Source organism: Bos grunniens, chromosome 3, assembly GCF_055505025.1.
Source record: "Bos grunniens cultivar Pamir isolate PY7600 chromosome 3, Bosgru_T2T1.0, whole genome shotgun sequence".
Lineage (NCBI taxonomy): Eukaryota > Metazoa > Chordata > Mammalia > Artiodactyla > Bovidae > Bos > Bos grunniens.
This window is the reverse complement of record NC_141167.1, coordinates 85,048,633-85,068,449: the sequence shown is the minus strand read 5'-3', so window position 1 is coordinate 85,068,449 and position 19,817 is coordinate 85,048,633. Positions and strand designations below refer to the sequence as shown.

General features: G+C 41.4%; 1 long non-coding RNA gene across 1 annotated transcript in view; it reads left to right on the top strand.

The window, feature by feature from the left end:
• The first annotated feature begins 8,811 nt into the window (after positions 1 to 8,811).
• LOC147375940 (uncharacterized) overlaps positions 8,812 to 19,817 on the top strand; it is a 72,815-nt gene continuing 61,809 nt past the window's right edge. The window contains exons 1-2 of the long non-coding RNA XR_015160587.1: positions 8,812 to 8,888; positions 11,489 to 11,640. This is a non-coding gene — a long non-coding RNA (uncharacterized LOC147375940). The remainder of the gene's footprint in view (positions 8,889 to 11,488; positions 11,641 to 19,817) is intronic.

Sequence of the window (19,817 nt, the reverse complement as noted above, 5' to 3'; positions counted from 1 at the left end):
CTCAAACTCACGTCCATTGAGTCGGTGATGCCATCCAGCCATCTCATCCTCTGTCGTCCCCTTCTCCTCCTGCCCCCAATCCCTCCCAGCATCAGAGTCTTTTCCAGTGAGTCAACTCTTCTCATGAGGTGGCCAAAGTACTGGAGTTTCAGCTTCTGCATCATTCCTTCCAAAGAAATCCCAGGGCTGATCTCCTTCAGAATGGACTGGTTGGATCTCCTTGCAGTCCAAGGGACTCTCAAGAGTCTTCTCCAACACCACAGTTCAAAAGCATCAATTCTTCGGTGCTCAGCCTTCTTCACAGTCCAACTCTTGCATCCATACATGACCACTGGAAAAACCATAGCTTTGACTAGACAGACCTTTGTTGGCAAAGTAATGTCTCTGCTTTTGAATATGCTATCTAGGTTGGTCATAACTTTCCTTCCAAGGAGTAAGCGTCTTTTAATTTCATGGCTGCAGTCACTGTCTGCAGTGATTTTGGAGCCTCCAAAAATAAAGTCTGACACTGTTTCCACTGTTTCCCCATCTATTTCCCATGAAGTGATGGGACCGGATGCCATGATCTTCGTTTTCTGAATGTTGAGCGTTAAGCCAACTTTTTCACTCTCCTCTTTAACTTTCATCAAGAGGCTTTTTAGTTCCTCTTCACTCCGGTAGGTATCATAATTAACCCCTTTAGAGATCAGAAAATAAGCAAAAAGAGGCTACCTGACTCGTCATTGGTCTAGGTTCCTTTGCTGTCTATATGTGTTTTGAAATTAATCCATGTCATTGCATAAAACAGTACTTCCTCCTCTTATATTTCTGTATAGCATTCAGTTTTCAGCTTCCTCAAAGTCATTATGGATCATACTGTATCTATGGATGACTTTGCATCAAGGAGGGACCCAAGATTTTCGTTTTTTTCATCTCTGTTCTGCAGCTTTTCTTTTTCTATACATCAAAGAAAAGGGGAAAATTATACATCATGTTTTTATCTAATCACTGCCTGTGTTTTACTCAGAAGAGTTGTGGTGTGGGAATTGTTAGTGATGCTGTACTAGACTGACTATATATATGAAAACCTTAGTTGGTTTAATAAAAGTCAACTGTACTTCAATAAAATGAGAAAAAAAATAAAGTGAAATTTTTAAAGAAAAAGAATATTAGTTTATTCACTTAATATTGTTGAGCTCCCTCTACATATCTAGCACCATGCTGGGTTTTAAGGAAAAGAGGAGGAAACAGTATCGTTTTTCACCATAAGGAGTTCACAATTGTTGGAGGAGGTCACTCAAAGGATTTTACTGCCTATTGTTGGACCTGGGCAATCAGAGGCTCCCTGCACTCTCTCCTGCCCTTGGAATGTATGCTCTGCCCATTCTATCTCATCAATCAGTCAGTTCAGTCGCTCAGTCATGTCCAACTCTTTGCGACCCCATGGACAAGCAGCACACCAGGCCTCCCTGTCCATCACCAACTCCCGGAGTCTACCTAAACTTGCGTCCATTGAGTCGGTGATGCCATCCAAACATCTCATCCTCTGTCGTCCCCTTCTCCTCCTGCCTTTAATCTTTCCCAGCATCAGGGTCTTTTCAAATGAGTCAGCTCTTCACATCAGGTGGCCAGAGTATTGGAGTTTCAGCTTCAATATCAGTCCTTCCGATGAACATTCAGGACTGATCTCCTTTAGGATGGACTGGTTGGATCACCTTGCAGTCCAAGGGACTCTCAAGTCTTCTCCTACACCACAGTTCAAAAGCATCAATTCTTCGGCACTTAGCTTTCTTTATAGTCCAACTTTCACCTCCATACGTGACTACTGGAAAAACCATAGCCTTGACTAGATGGATCTTTGTTGGCAGTTTTTAATATGCTGTCTATGTTGATCATAACTTCCCTTCCAAGGAGTAAGCGTCTTTTAATTTTATGGCTGCAACCACCATCTGCAGTGATTTTGGAGCCCCTAAAAATAAAGCCAGCCACTGTTTCCCCATCTATTTGCCATAAAGTGATGGGACTAGATGCCATGATCTTAGTTTTCTGAATGTTGAGCTTTAAGCCAACGTTTTCACTCTTCTTTTTTGCTTTCATCAGGAGGCTCTTTAGTTCTTCACTTTCTGCCATAAGAGTAGTGTCATCTGCATATGTGAGGTTTCTGGTATTTCTCCTGGCTATCTTGATTCCAGTTTGTACTTCATTCAGCCCAGCATTTCTCATGATGTACTCTGCCAGAGCAATATCCAGGATATATAGTTTTAAGAAAAGTTGCGGTAGAGACCATCTGTATGTGTATATGACTGAACCCCATTAAAGCCTTTATATAAAGTTTAAATAAGAGTGGCAAACAGGTATGGAGACCCACTCAGCTTTCTGCCACCCAAGAAAAGCCTTGTATACAAGTTCCCTTGCTTATTAAACCTGCCACCTACCAATTCAGATTGATCTTCCTGATTCTTTGGTCTCTCCTTGCTCTCTGTGTAGGAGGCTAGTTTCAGATTTTCTTTGGGTAGCTCCTAAATTTGATGAACCAACAATTGGTGAGCCAATCGGGAGACCAAAGACGTGAGCCTTGAGAAAGAGACATCAGCTGGGGAAGACTGGAGTTGGCCACTGACCTCTGTGTGGGAAGGGGTGGCCCATATGTTAGTTAGATGATTATGGACTTCATGTGTGTGCAGGATCCACAGACACAGCAAAGAAGGAAAGCACATGGCTGGGCAGGGGGCTGGCCTCTACTGTGGGCTGACTGCCAGCCACCAATGCTCGACTAGAGGCTGACGCCCAAGTCAGAAAGCAGGAAGAGGGGCTGCTATTAGAGAACGATGTGTGGCTGTCCACTACTCTGCCAGCTGTAAGCCTGGCAAACAAGATGGGAGAGCAGGATAAGACGCTGGAGATCTTAACATGCCATTTGCAAAGACAGAAGTGCTCAACCTAGAGGCTAGGTGATGAACTCTCAAAAAACTAAAGGCACAGGCACAACCATAAAGTTTTTGGTAGTCATATGATCAGGTAAAACCTGCATTGTCCCACAAACAACGATTGACAAGATGCAAGCCTATCCAATCTGTAAGAGCATGCAGTGCAAGCCTTTGTGGATGTGGGGGTTTGGGAAGACTTTTACTCCCTGCTGTTTTGATGCCTCCATCCCTCACACTGCCTGGTAAAGAAAGGGCATATGTGGGACTGGGGATCAGTGCGATAAATCACCTTTGACAAATGAAAAATACTAACGAAATGGGTAAAAGTTCTAATCATCTCCCAAGCTGGGCTACCATTTAAATTAGATGTGTTTGTGATTTATAAAGATATGGGTTGGGCACTGAGATCCTGTTGTTCCACTGTAAGCTGGACCTACTGAAACATGCTGTATCTGGAATAGAACATGCACCATTGAAAGATGGGAAAACAGGAGGGTCCTGATCTAGAACTTCCCACCTTCAGCATATCTCCACATGCCTGACAGTGCTGCCTCCCTTGGCCAATATGTATGGTATGTGCAACCAGGTCAAATTCTTAAAGCTGCAGTCACTTAAGGATCAGGCCACATGTGTAATTCTTAAAAGGAAAAGACTTTCCCATCAAGATTTCTCTTAAATATCTGTCTTTTGCCCTTAGGCGTCTGCTGTGCCTCTGTTTACTGGTCACAGGATGAACAAAAAAATGGAAATACTTTTATATAGTGAGCCCACATGTATGCCCAACAAAGGAATCAATCCAACTGTTGGGTATTGTGGAAAGCGGCCCCTTTCTAGTTAATCAGGATTACTGTGGTGGCAGTGCCATTCTGGGGAGAGAACTGGAAGGCCATAAAACAGTACATAAGGTAGAACAAGCTAGGACTAGTACTCTTAATTCATCTGGCATTACCAATACGTGATCCGAAGACCTGGCCTGTGGCACGGATATCAACAACTCTGGGCATGGGTATTCTTTTTCTCAGTCAAACTACACAGGCAACCCATCAAACTGCTGACCAGAAGGGTCCAAAAAATACCACCACTATAATCAGGGGTGACTAACACTCAGATTTAGGATAGTTTCCTGTGGCTCACGCTGGGTTATTGACATTTGAACATCTGACATCCCCATGCTGGAAACAGATGAATCACTCTCGACAGAACCAACACTATTGTACTAGGAATATGGGATGGATACCATCAGAACAGTGTGGTCATGCTGTCGCATGGAAGGATAGTGACCTTTAGGCATTGACTGGTTGTGACACCCAGATGTTAGTTGGAGAGCCCAAAAGGAACCAGTGGTTGTATGGCACAAATCTGTGGACATGGCTTCCACCAGGGTGGTTGGGCCACTGTGCTCTATCCAGGTCTTCCCTGGGGACTGGGGAGACCACCTCCCTCCGCCCTGCCGGGGTCCAGCCCCAGCAGGATCCAGGAGTACCCTCAGGATGAGGGCTTAGGCGATAAGGATAGCAAAGTGGAGAGCAGGGCTTGATCTTCCTTGATAAACACAGAAAGCCAATAAAGCTCCTGTGTTCCAAGGAGTCATCCTGAAAGAAGAACAGAGAGAGAAAAGGAGGGAAAAGGAAAAAAAGAACGACACGGGGAGACTAAGCTTCGGTGAGTGAGGCCCATAACTTTATTTTCAAAAGGACCTTTTATACCTTGACTTGTACATAGAGGGAAATGAAAGATGCAAAGTCATACAAAGTCAGCCCAAACATTACATCTGTTTTGTCTTTATCAAAACCAGGATTTTTTCTGCATACCTTCCTCATAAACAATGTTGTGTACATTATCTTCTGGCCTTGGAGGCCTGTGGACATTTTATGACCCTTTTTTGATAAAGGCTGCTCAATCAGAAAACTTGTTTTCCCTTAAAGTGTTTCTTCTTTATTTCTCCCAGCCTCAGAAAGTACTAAATAAAGATACATTCTCATGGAGCAAAGGTGCAGTGGGTCACAACAAAGAAAGAACCGATTAGCTCAAAGGTCTGATGTGGTTAATTCCAAGGCTGCTACTTGTTTTTCTTACATTCCAACTATGTTAACCAATGCACTTCCAGGTGCACAATGGATAAGGGATATGGGAACTCGGCAGCAAGCATTGGCTCAATAATGAAGCCCTTTACCAGTACTATCTATTCTAATAATTTTTCATCCCTTAAAGGACTCTATGCTCATTAGGACTTTTAGAATGTTTTGGCTTCCCGTGCCTTTCAAGGTTGAGGAGTTGTGAACAATCATGTGTGTTAATTGCAAGAGTATGGCTAAACCTGTCAGGCAAGCTAGAATGCCAACAGAGGGGTTAAAATAGAAGTATTTCTTTTATGTCCAAGAGACTTATTAACTAAAGCCCTAAGTTGACTTTTTCCAGAGAAAGGTGGTTGGGGACAGCCCCCTGTTAATGTCAGAAGAGTTGGTGAAAGGCATAATATAATAAACAACAGACAGATTCTGGTTTTGGGGTGGATGCTCGAGCAGATTCAGGGGGTCCCTTGAGGCCTGATCCGCCTTTGCCTGTCAGGTCTCTTCCGCATGACCTTTGTCATGGGTGGGATCTCCCGTGGTGGCTCCCGGCACCCCCCCACCCCCCGCCCCCGCCAAGTAACAAAAATGGTCACCCTCCTTCTCCTCTGGGCCGGATGAGCACATTCTGTTTTCCACTGCTACAGTCACTTGGCTACTGTCTTTGTTCCCTTCATTGGCCTGAGGATGTTACAGCCCACATACAAAGCCCTCACTGAATTCACCCAGCAAACCTTAAATGATAGTCAGCAAAGCCTGTCTTTACTGAACAATGAAATGCCTCTAATGAAATGTCTCTAATGAAAAATACTGTCCTCCAAAACTGGATGGCCTTGGACATTATTACTGTCTGGAAAGGAGGCACCTGTGCCATTATAGGAACAGAATGTTGTCTGTTCATACCTAATGAGTCTGCTTATCTTTATTAAATCACATGGGGAAACACGTGACAGCTATGTGATCTGACCACCCCACCCCCACCCCCATCCTAGGGGGCTTAATAAATCAGCGGTTCAAATAATCACGGGCCTTTTGGTGAAAAACACTGTTACTTATTTTGGGAAGCATTATCTTTTCCTGCATTTTCTCTTGCATGTGCCCATATGGCTTCTGTGGAATCTGCCTCCAGTGCAGCCTGAGAATTGCCAAATGAGCCACCTTCCTGCTAGTGAAACCCTTTGCTGACCGCTCAGGGCACAGAAATGCAAAAAAGCAAAATGGCTGTCTGAGGAGGCCTTACAAACAGCTGTGAAAAGAAGAGAAGCGAAAAGCAAAGGAGAAAAGGAAAGATATAAGCATCTGAATGCAGAGTTCCAAAGAATAGCAAGGAGAGATAAGAAAGCCTTCCTCAGCGATCAATGCAAAGAAATAGAGGAAAACAATAGAATGGGAAAGACTAGAGATCTCTTCAAGAAAATTAGAGATACCAAGGGAACATTTAATGCAAAGATAGGCTCGATAAAGGACAGAAATGGTATGGACCTAACAGAAGCAGAAAATATTAAGAAGAGGTGGCAAGAATACACAGAAGAACTGTACAAAAAAGAGCTTCATGATCAAGATCATCATGATGGTGTGATCACTCATCACACCTGGAGCCATACATCCTGGAATGTGAAGTCAAGTGGGCCTTAGGAAGAATCACTACGAACAAAGCTAGTGCAGGTGATGGAATTCCAGTTGAGCTATTTCAAATCCTGAAGGATGATGCTGTGAAAGTGCTGCACTCAATATGCCAGCAAATTTGGAAAACTCAACAGTGGCCACAGGACTGGAAAAGGTCAGTTTTCATTCCAATCCCAAAGAAAGGCAATGCTCAAAGCACAATTGCACTCATCTCACACGCTAGTAAAGTAATGCTCAAAATTCTCCAAGCCAGGCTTCAGCAATACGTGAAACGTGAACTTCCAGATGTTCAAGCTGGTTTTAGAAAAGGCGGAGGAACCAGAGATCAAATTGCCAACATCTGCTGGATCGTCGAAAAAGCAAGAGAGTTCCAGAAAAACATCTATTTCTGCTTTATTGACTATGCCAAAGCCTTTGACTGTGTGGATCACAATAAACTGTGGAAAATTCTTCAAGAGATGGGAATACCAGACCACCTGACCTGCCTCTTGAGAAACCTATATGCAGGTCAGGAAGCAACAATTAGAACTGGACATGGAACAACAGACTGGTTCCAAATAGGAAAAGGAATACGCTAAGGATGTATATTGTCACCCTGCTTATTTATCTTACTATATGCAGAGTACATCATGAGAAACGCTGGACTGGAAGAAACACAAGTTGGAATCAAGATTGCCTGGAGAAATATCAATAACCTCTGATATGCAGATAACACCACCCTTACAGCAGAAAGTTAGGAGGAACTAAAAAGCCTCTTGAAAGTGAAAGAGGAGAGTGAAAAAGTTGGCTTAAAGCTCAACATTCAGAAAACTAAGATCATGGCATCTGGTCCCATCACTTTATGGGAAATAGATGGGGAAACAGTGGAAACAGTGTCAGACTTTATTTTTTGGGGCTCCAAAAATCACTGCAGATGGTGACTGCAGCCATGAAATTAAAAGACGCTTACTCCTTGGAAGGAAACTTATGACCAACCTAGATAGCATATTCAAAAGCAGAGACGTTACTTTGCCAACAAAGGTCCATCTAGTCAAGGCTATGTTTTTTCCAGTGGTCATGTATGGATGTGAGAGTTGGACTGTGAAGAAAGTTGAGCACTGAAGAATTGATGCTTTTGAACTGTGGTGTTGGAGAAGACTCTTGAGAGTCCCTTGGACTGCAAGGAGATCCAACCACAAAGGAGATCAGTCCTGGGTGTTCATTGGAAGGACTGATGCTGAAGCTGCAACTCCAGTACTTTGGCCACCTCACGTGAAGAGTTGACTCATTGGAAAAGACCGTGATGCTGGGAGAGATTGGGGGCAGGAGGAGGAGGGGACGACAGAGGATGAGATGGCTGGATGGCATCAAGGACTCAATGGGCATGAGTTTGAGTGAACTCCAGGTGTTGGTGATGGACAGGGAGGCCTGACGTGCTGTGATTCATAGGGTTGCTAAGAGTCGGACATGACTGAGCGACTGAATTGAACTGAACTGAACTGAACAGGGCACATTGTGGAGGATGGGTGGGTGTGAAATTTTAAGAGCCAGTCAGGAGCAATGAAGTGCTGAGGGAAGTCATTGAGAGGATGTGACCGCCTGTTGACCTGTAATCTGGATCCAGGCAACTGGAGGCTCCTAACCCCTCCCCTGTCCTGGAAATGTACATTTTGCCCTCCGTTACCACGCCCGCGTGCTCAGTTGCTTCAGTTGTGTCCAACTCTTTGCGACCATATGGATTGTAGCCCTCCAGATTCCTCTATCCATGGGCGTTTCCAGGCAAGAGCACTGGAGTGGATCTCCATGCCCTCCTCCATACCCAGGGATCAAACCAGCGTCTCCTGGGTCTCCTGCATTGGCAGGTGGATTCTTTACCTACTGAGCCACCTAGGAAGCCCCTCCGTTTCCACAGCCCAAGCCATTTCATGGATGAAGCCTTGAGAGAGTAACACGTTGTTGAGACCGTCAGTCAGGTATTGTTGGACTTTGTACCTGATTGAACCCCATTAAAGCCTCTATTCAAACTTAAGATCCTGCCAGACGAGTGGGGAGATCTTACCGTCTTACCGCCACCCAAGACAAGCCTCTTAGGTAAGTCCCCTTTCCTTTTAACCTGCCGCCTACAGTCCACACGGTGGAAACGTGCCCGGCACGACTGAGCATGCACGTGCATGCCACCAGTCTGGACAGGTCTGTTTCTTTGTTAAATCGCCTGGAGCCAGTTTCAGATTGCAGTGGAAAGTCCAGAGGGTGCAAACCAACATGAGTACACAGAGTTGAAAATCGACTTGCTAGTCCTTTAAACCAGGTTTGTATACGGTTTGCAAATAATGCTGAGTTTTTCTTGAAAACTTGAGGGTAATTCTTGTATTATTCAAATGTTTTCCTCACATGGCTCTGCAGATATTTAATTCTCACTCTGAGTTTTCTTGCTGATTTGAGGCACTATGGTGTTACTCTTCTGATGTTACGTTCTCCATTTACATGCCTTTAGGATATCTGGTTAGTGTAATGGCCATACTTAAGAATTCAGTTAATTTTCACTTTCATGTGTATTAAAGCTCTTTGTAAAGTGCTGTAAAATGATATTATAATTATTGTTGTTGTTATTGGGTTTATGCTTTCTCTGCCTAGTTAACACGAGGAAATGCCTGGATGATTAAATCTGCTTTTTTGTTTTTAAAATGTCTATCAGGTTGAAGACTTTCTTCAAGGAGGGAAAGCTAAATTTAACAGATACTTGCAGGCTTCTCTTTATATTCTCAAGTATGGTTTACAGCCTCAAGCATGGCTGTCTTTAATGACAGAACTACCTTTTATCTTCTCTTTGCAAGATAAGATTGATCTATTTTTTAAGTTAATACACCACTGGCTTTATATCCTTGTCTATAGGCTTTGGGAATAGGTTAAAGCCTCTTTCTGTTGTATTATTTACTGTGCAGCCCTATTCGAAAATACAATGAATACACTGAAATTAATAACTCTAGAAGGGTGCAAAGTGATAGTATTCACATTCAGTTACAGAGCTCATCTATTACATTAATATAATAGTGATGTGATTTGAATGTAATATTTTAGTGAATAAAAATAAAGTGACAGGCTAACAGAATTTTAGCTTTTGAGTTGAGAAAAAAGAAGGAAGATAAATGGTTAGCAGACGTAGCTAATAGCTCAAATGCATGTGCTATAAGCCCTTATTTGAGTGTCAACTCTTAGCAAAGGACACCAAAGAAATGAACTTGAATATCCATTTGATTAACTAGCTTCTTAAAAACTGAAATAGGCTTTTATGTACTTTGGAGAGAATTGCTAGCAAAAAGGATAAGAGGGTGGGTTTTTAATGGAGTTAATCTTCTAAGAAATTACTCTTTAGGAGTTAGAAATACAGAAAAGCAAGATAAACTTGAAATAAGCCTGATAAATCCTATCTTACTCATTGTCTTCACTTAATAGATACTTTTGGATCCGGATTAATGTTGCTCAAGCACCAGGAGAAATCCTATTCTTTATGTGTCATCTACCCCTCTTACTGAACTAATGATTACTTTTCCACTTACAAGTTATGAGTAAAGTCACTGAGAGCAGTTACTGGGTGGAGTCCTAGTTCTTGCCTTAAGGCTCTAATGAGTCTTCATATATTCTGTAAATTGCTATTGTCAGACCTGTCTGAGGATTGGAATCATCTGTGTAGCTTATAAGAAATATGCATGCCTGGGTCTCTTTTGGAAAAGACCCTGATGCTGAGAAATATTGAAGGCAGGAAGAGAAGGAGACGACAGAGGATGAGATGGTTGGATGGCATCACTGACTTGATGGATGTGAGTTTGAGCAAGCTCTGGGAGTTGGTGATGGACAGGGAAGCCTGGCGTGCTGCAGTCCATGGGGTCGCAGAGTTGGACATGACTGAGCTATTAAACTGAACTGAACTGAAGCAATACTTGTACACTGTAAAAACATCGGAAAAGACAAGCAAAAAGAAGAAAATAACTTCAAATATGACCACTGTTAATATTTTAGAATACATAAATGGATATTTGGAGTTTAACTATAGTAATACAGCATTTGCCTTAGCAATCAGAAGCTTAATTCCATAGGTGCTCCATAGAGTGTTTTTTTTTTTTTTTTGTATAAAATTATATGTTATTTGTTCAATTGACCTTCTTTACTGAAGGGAATATCCCACTCATCCCTTCTTCCTCTTCTCAAACATTTTTCTGGTTCTTTCCTTAGTTAAGTGTCTTATCTGAGTTTACTGTGGGGGTCCAGCAGAGCTGATAATGGGTTTTTGGAATGATCAGCCTTGGGGACATACCAAACTGGTGTGATGACAATTCCCCTATCCAATTACTTATCTGCTCAAAAAATTTACTGAGCACCTACTTATATGCCAGACACTATGCTATGTGTTGGTAACACCCAGTCCCTTCCCTGGAGAAACTTTGCACTCGAATATGGAAGATTGACAACAAACAGAAATTAGGGCATATTCCGTATGAAACATGAAAGATGTATGCACAGGGTGTTGAGTGCACAGATAAAGGATATCTAAATCAGAATAGGGAATTGGGGGCAGGGGGATGCATTTATAAAAAGGATGTGAAATCTGGATGTGGGAGCCCAAAACACCAAATGTGATTGTTACTGATTCTGGAAATCCTTACCAAGGAGAGTACTCAGTCTTTACCTACTGTGTTACAGAGGAGACTGGAAAGCTGTTTTATTTCCTGATGCTCATTTTTAAAAATAGCATTCTGTTCTCCTTTTCATGGATGCAGTATTTTTTTATTTTATTTCTGATAGTCTTAGTAATATTTTGAAAATTTCTTCTCCCTGCTTTGGTGACTTTTATTTCTTCTGAGGTGACTTTTCCATTTACTTGTTTGTTTTGATCCCTATCTGTCAAGGTAGACATCATATTCTTCTGAGAAAGCTCTTCTAATCGCCTGTCTGACAAGTTATTTTTAAGCCTGACTTTCCACCTTTGTGAAGTACAAGGGTAAGCAGCCTGAAGTCTCAGCATTCAGGATGTGAATGTGCCCTGCGGAGAAACCATCACCCAGGTGATCTGGTCTTATAAGGGTGGGCGGGATTCCTGTTCTTTAAAAGACTTCTTACCAGACTTCTTGTTTTGGCTGTGTTTTCACCTATGCCTCAGACAGGCGTGGGGTGGGATGGGGTGTGTGGGTATGGGGCGCAGTTATAGTCTTAAATGGGGTTATTTTTCACTTCCTTCATTGCCTGCTTTGCCTTTTGCCTTCCTGAGTCTGCTGTCAAGTTCCAATTACTTATCATTTACTTTTTTGACTTCTAAACTTTCCTTCCTTTTCTCTGTTCTCTTTGTCCTTGTGGCTTTGTGCCTTAAAACAACTCCATTATGGTATGGTTTAGGAGGGAGAGAGAATAAATTCATGTAATCTGTCTCTTTTTGACCTGCCTTAAGTGCTTTCTTTTTTGTTGGACATTGTACTAAGAATTTAATTTATAATAATTCTAAGAGACAGGCATTATTATTGGGAAGTGAAGATTTATCATTTGGAGATTAGGCAAGTGAAGTTCAGAGATCAAGTGGCCAAAGAGCTAGTGGTGGAGCTGTGGCAAGTAAGTGACTCTCAGATCTGTAGAGTGGTTCACGTAGGTTATGATTCTTCTTTGGGCCTAATGCAGCAAAGATAAGATTGTCCTGCATTTATCAGATTCCTGGTTCCAAACCCAGCTTTAGATTTGAGGACAGTAAGGACCATAGGAAATAGATGGGGAAACAGTGGAAACAGTGTCAGACTTTATTTTTGGGGGCTCCAAAATCACCGCAGATGGTGACTGCAGCCATGAAATTAAAAGATGCTTACTCCTTGGAAGGAAAGTTATGACCAACCTAGATAGCATATTCAAAAGCAGAGACATTACTTTGCCAACAAAGGTTCGTCTAGTCAAGGCTATGGTTTTTCCTGTGGTCATGTATGGATGTTAGAGTTGGACTGTGAAGAAGGCTGAGTGCCGAAGAATTGATGCTTTTGAACTGTGGTGTTGGAGAAGACTCTTGAGAGTCCCTTGGACTGCAAGGAGATCCAACCAGTCCATTCTGAAGGAGATCAGCCCTGGCTGTTCTTTGGAAGGAATGATGCAGAAGCTGAAACTCCAGTACTTTGGCCACCTCATGAGAAGAGTTGATTCATTGGAAAAGACTCTGATGCTGGGAGGGATTGGGGGCGAGAGGAGAAGGGGACGACAGAGGATGAGATGGCTGGACGGCATCACTAACTCGATGGACGTGAGTCTGGGTGAACTCCGGGAGTTGGTGATGGACAGGGAGGCCTGGTGTGCTGTAATTCATGGGGTCGCAAAGCTTTGGACATGACTGAGCGACTGATCTGATCTGATCTGATCTGAAGGACCTGTGAAGGGAACATTAGGTTTGCAGAGCTATGAGAGACCCCATCTCTGTGCAGAGCAGTCTTGTATCAGCTCTGTTACCAGTATGGATTGGACCATATTCTGATATAGGAGCTTTTAGGAGCTTGACAAAGTTGCATTTTGATGATCTATTTTAGTATTTGCTAATTATGAAACAAAAGCCACCTGCTTTCAAAAGAAGCTGAAAGGAAGGATAACAGAAGTGTAAATATGGTGACTTTCATGGGCAAAAGAAGATTTTTAGCAGCATGTTTTTAAAAATTAAGTATTTAACAGCTGTTTTGAAAAATAAATTAAAGGCTTCCATATTGTTGAAGAATGTGCACAGGTAATTAATTTTAAAGTAGACCTTGTGACCTCATTTGACTATTTAACATCACTAAATTAATTAATTAACTAATTTAATATCTCAAATTATTGGCCAGATTCTAAGTCTCTGCTCACTAAAAGTATTATTTATTTATTTTTAATGAAAGGTAAATTAGCAGGACCAATTTTCTTATGTACTTTGTGAAATTGACTTTTATGTCCATAATTGGTATGGAATGGAATATATATTACCTTTTCTAGAAAGATTTCAAGATGAGATTTTTGGTGGTATAATAGTTGTAAATTAGAGAGTGAAGTTTTGAGAGGAGACAGTTTAAAAAAAAAATTCTTTATTTATTTTGGGTTGTGTGGATCTTTGTTGCTGTGGGCAGGCTTTCTCTAGTTGCAATGAGCAGGGTCTTCTTTATGGTGCATGGGCTTCTCATTGTGGTGGCTTCTCTTGTTGGGAAGCAGGGCTTTAGGCATGAGAGCCCAGTAGTTGCAGTACATGGGCCCAGTAGTTTTGACTCTCAGGCTCTGGGTACAGATTCAATAGTTGTGCATGGCCTTAGTTGCTCTGGGGCCTGTGGGATCTTCATGGACCAGGGATCGAACCTGTGCCTCCTGCATTGGCAGGCAGATTCTTTACCACCGAACCACAAGGGAAACGCTGTGTGGAGAAAGATTTTTAACTACACTGAATTTGAAATACAAAAGAGTGGAAGAGATCATTGAAATGTCATATCTCTTCTAACCACATTTCCATTAACTTTCACATTTCTTACTCAGCAAATGGTTTACTTCTGCTCCTTTTATGGACCAAATATTTGTGTCACCCCCATAAATTCATGGGCTTCCCAGGTGACTCAGTGGTAAAGAATCTGCCTGCGAATGCAGGAGACTCAAGAGACTTGGGTTCGATCCCTGGGTTGGGAAGATCCTCTGGAGTGGGAAATGGCAATTCACTTCAGTATTCTTGCCTGGAAAATCTCATGGACAGAGAAGCCTAGAAGGCTACGGTCCACGAGGTCACCAAGAGTCAGACATGACTGAGCATGCACAAGCACACACAAATTCATATGTTGAAGCCTTGCCCCTGCTGTCCATGTGGCTGCAGTTGAAGGTAGGGCCTTTGGGAGGTAAATAGGTTTAGATTTGGTCATGAGGGTCTTGGGGCTCTCATGATAAGATTAATGGCTTTATAAGCACAGGAAGAGAGAGGAGAGAGATAGCCGACTACCCCCGACGTGTGTTCACAGCAAGAAGGGCTCTCTGCAAAGCAGGAAAACAGCTCTTAGTAGAACCTGAACATGCTGGCACCCTGTTCTTGGACTTCCAGCCTTCAGAATTGTAGGAAAATAAATTTCTGTTGTTTGAGCCACTCAGCCCATGGTATTTTGTGATGGCTGCCCAAGCTGTCTAACATACGCCTCAACACTGTGCTTCATCTTGTTGTAAGCTTTCTAGGCTCCAGGCCCCTGGTGGTTTCTCTCACATGGTGCTTCCTCTGTTCTCAGTGTAAAAGACATCCCAGGGTTCCTTAACACTTCTACTTCTCAATGCTTGGTGGTCCTCTGTGCCCCAGTTTTGAAAAGAAACGGAAAATCCAGATTTTTATATGAAAGTGGCTAGCATATTTAGTATTGACATAGCATTCTATAATAAAATATATTTCTGTGCTGGACTGACTCTCAAGCAACAAGTTTATAAACTTGGTTTTAATGTGCATGTCCCATCTCCAAAGCTCCCTGGAGGGAGTGTTTGTTTTTTTTTTAATTTTCTGATTCCCAAAGTCTGAAATGCTTGGTAATTAAATAATGTGTTCTTACTGATGCTGATTCTACTCACCTTTTTTCTTACCCTTCTTTTCTTTAGGTAGAATACTCCCAATTCCATTCATTCTTACATATATCTTCAATTACATTTTCAGTTCATTTGGTTACACCCCTTTGATCTCCCAGTTTTTGGTGAAGACTACTGTTAGAGCTATTAGTGGGAGAAATCTATTTGTCTGTACTTGTACTCACCACTTTTGAACAAGATACTTTTGTACCCAAAGGTGGGAGTTTTGGCATCAGAGTCTTCCTTCATCTGAGGGCCTTGAACTATACATATAAAGGAATTAATAGATGTAAAATATAAGGAGGATTACCTTCAGTTTCTGTATTTTCCTTCTGTTTTCATTACCCACTATCTTGATTGTTATTTTAACAATAGTGCTGTGCTGCTCCTCTGTGGTCCAATTTTTCTTGGTCTCAGTGGGAAGGCCTCTCTTTTATTTATCTGTTTGTTCCTATTATGTGGAAATTAAACTTTAAGTGGCTATACACCTGTTTATTCATTCTGCAAGTGGTATTGCTCACTGTGAGTGGTTGTTTTTGATGCTAATACTGCTTCTTGCCTTGTTTTATTTGGATTCCTGACATGTTTTCAGGCCTGCAGTATCTAATAAATAACAGTAATGAATTCTTTACCAGTTCCTGTTCTTCCCTCGCCACACTCATCCTGTAGTCAAAATGGAGAAATGTTCTTTTTGTCTGTTTTCATATTTGGTATATATAAAGTGTTTAGTCAAGGTGTTTATAAAAGTAAGTTAGTTGGAATTTCAATGATGTAGCATTGATATGGTTTTCTTATGAGCTATTTATCTGCAACTATTTTTAAAATGTGTTTATTAGGATAGATAATACATTATCATAGTTGAAAAATAATATACAAAGTGCAGAAAGATACACAGTGAAAAGTTTCCTTGGTGGCTCAGATGGTAAAGAATCTGCCTGCGATGTTGGACACCTGAGTTCAATCCTGAGTTGCGAATAACCCCTAGAGAAGGCAATGGCAACCCACTCTAGTATTCTTGCCTAGAGAGTCCCCTGGACAAAGGAGCTTGATGGACTACAGTTCTTGGGGTTGCAAAGAGTTAGACACGACTGAGCAGCTAACACTTCCACCTCTTTATTCTACAGGTAACACTTATATTAATTTTTGAGAAAGTCCCCAACATATGAACAGGTTCCATTCTGAAGGTGCATTTGTAAATTCAGTTTGTTCAGAAGTCCAACAAGGTTAGCCTAGGCACCCAGCTAACACAACTGGCTGTGTAACAGTGTGCTGTGTTAGGTTTACACCACTTTTCACCTAATTATACATAAAAACAAATAAAACATCCTTAATCTTACAATACAGTACTTTGAAAAGTACAGTAGTACCCTACAACAGCTGGCATGCAGGGGCTAGCACGGAGTAAACAGGCAAGAAGAGTTACTGACTGGAGGAGGAAGGGTTTCTTGCTGGAACCATATGCATGTTCACATCTTTGAAAGTTTTCAACTTGAAGATTCATACGTAGGGGACTTACTGGGTGTGCTTCTAGTGTTTGTTCTTATACATGTAAGCAAATGCCAGTATTTATGTGTATTCTTATTTCTGTTTTTTAAACATAAGATACTGATGTTCTGCTTGATGTAGTATTCACTTAACATTGTATCTTAGAGTTTCTGTCACAACAAAATATAAAGTTTTACATTCTTTTATACAGTTGAAAAGTATTTCAGTTAGTGGAGATATCATTTATTTAACCAAAGTCTTACTGATGAACACTTTCCAGCGTTTTAATAATGCATGGTGTATTACAATGAATTATCTTTTACAGACCTCATAATATGCAAATAGATTCATACAGAATAAATTTCAGAAGTGGTATCATTAATTCAGAAGGTCTATTCATTTGTGATTTTGTCAGATTTTGATAAATTGCTTACAAAGAACTTGTACCAATTTGTACTTTCAGCAGCAATGTATGAGCACATCTACAAAGTGCTTTTGGATTTTATCAATATGATTCATAAATATAGTATCTCATGGTAGTTTTAATTTGTATTATGAGAGAAGTTGGGCATATTTTCATATGGTTAAAAACAATTATTATTTCCAGTCCTGTATAAATTGTATATGTGAATCAAGATTTCTGGGAGAAGTATCAATAACCTCAGATATGCAGATGATGCCACTGTTATGACAGAAAGTGAAGAGGAACTGAAGAGCCTCTTGATGAAAGTGAAAGAGGAGAATGAAAAAGCTGGCTTAAAACTCAACATTCAAAGAACGAAGATCATGGCATCCAGTCCCATCAGTTCAGTTCAATTCAGTTCAGTCACTCAGTCGTGTCCGACTCTTTGCGACCCCATGAATCGCAGCATGCCAGGCTTCCTGTCTATCACCAACTCCCGGAGTTCACTCAAACTCATGCACATTGAGTCGATGATGCCATCCAGCCATCTCATCCTCTGTCGTCCCCTTCTCCTCCTGCCCCCAATCCCTCCCAGCATCAGAGTCTTTTCCAATGAGTCAACTCTTCATATGAGGTAGCCAAAGTATTGGAGTTTCAGCTTTAGCGTCAGTCCTTCCAAAGAACACCCAGGACTGATCTCCTTTAGAATGGACTGGTTGGATCTATTTCACATGAAGTGATGGGACCAGATGCCAGTCCCATCACTTCACACCAAATAAATGGGGAAACAATGGAAACAGTGTCAGACTTTGTTTTATTGGGCTCCAAAATCACTGCAGATGGTGATTGCAGCCATGAAATTAAAAGACGCTTACGGCTTGGAAGGAAAGTTACGACCAACCTAGACAGCGTATTAAAAAGCAGAGACATTACTTTGCCAACAAAGGTCCGTCTAGTCAAGGCTATGGTTTTTCCAGTACTCATGTATGGATGTGAGAGGTGGACCATAAAGAAAGCTGAGTGCCGAAGAATTGATGCTTTTGAACTGTGGTGTTGGAGAAAACTCTTGAGAGTCCCTTGGACTGCAAGGAGATCCACCCAGTCCATTCTAAAGGAGATCAGTCCTGGGTGTTCTTTGGAAGGACTGACGCTAAAGCTGAAACTCCAATACTTGGCCACCTCATATGAAGAGTTGACTCATTGGAAAAGACTCTGATGCTGGGAGGGATTGGGGGCAGGAGGAGAAGGGGAAGACAGAGGATGAGATGGCTGGATGGCATCACCGACTCAATGAACATGAGTTTGAGTGAACTCTGGGAGTTGGTGATGGATAGGGAAGCCTGGTGTGCTGCAGTGCATCAGGTCACAAAGAGTTGGACATGACTGAGGGACTGAACTGAACTGATCAATTGTATGTTCCTAGCCTTTATCTATTTTTCTATTGGATTTATAAAATAATAAGATTATCTTATTAATTTTTAGGAGGCCTTTATATATTATAAGGATTAACCATTATCCATGATATGAGGATCAAATTGTTTTTTGAATTTGAGATTTGTTTTAGTTGAAGGTGCTTTGTTGGGCAAATTAAAAAAAATTTAATATATTCAAATTATTTATCTTTTTTGTGGATTTAGGGTTTTGAGATATAATAGAGAGGCCTTTTCTATACAAGTCCCCTACCCACTGTCACCTTACTCAACACGCAATTTTCTTCCAGCATTTGATAAGCTTATCTTTTTAACATCTAAATTTTTGTTGGATTTGTTCATCCATTTATTGAACACATATTTATTGAGTGTCTCTCATGTACTAGGAACTATTTTAAGTACTTGGGATGTATCACTGATCAAGACAAATATCCATCCCATTGTGGAGTTTATATACTAGCGGAAGGAGATAGATTTAAAAACCAAACCAAAGCAGAAATCCCCAAAACAATATAATACATAAATTATGTAGTATGCCAAAAGTGATGAGTGCTATTAAAGTTAAGGTAGAGAAAGTTGGTGAAGGGGAACTGGAATACCAAGTGGCAGGCGTATGCTGCAGTTTAAAATAAGGTGATTGCTGTAGACCTCATTGAGAAGATAACATCTGAGTAAAGATAGGAAGTGAGTGACTTTTCTCTGGGAGAAAAACTGGCTAGGTTAAGACTCTTAAGTTAGGAGCATGCCTGAGAAAGAGCAAGAGCCATGGGGCTGGAGTGTAATGAATGGCAGTTTAGAGAAATCTCAAGAAATTTTGTTAGGAGGGAAGAACAAAATGAGATGGTATCTGATAGAGAAAGTGAGGCTGAAAGAAAGTTTAAAGAATTGTTGTTTTGAGAGAAATTAAATGCACACACAAGCTATGCTGATGGACATGGGACAGAAGGAAACAAGAATTTGATGATAAAGGAGAAAGTGACAGAAAATGTTAAATATTGACTTGCTAAAGTGAGGGGTGGGATCTAATGTACAAGATTATAAAGATGGATGGTTTATCTATGCCAATAGGAAGGAAGACAGACTCTTCCTGAGTCTAGATGGACATAGGTACACAGATGTCGTGGTGCCAGGACTTTCTGAATCCTTTAATTATCTCAGTGAGGTTAGTAACAAGGGCTTTAAGAGTGAGGAGGTATTGGAGGGTGGGAAGAGAGAAAAGGTGTCATGGTCATCTTGGAGTGTTGGGGAGTGAATATATATGGATCATAACTGTTCTGGTAGCAGCAAGGGCCCTGTTGAGGGATTTAGAGTGAGATTAGTTTTGTTCAGCTGTAAGGTATGCAGGAACAGAATGGTG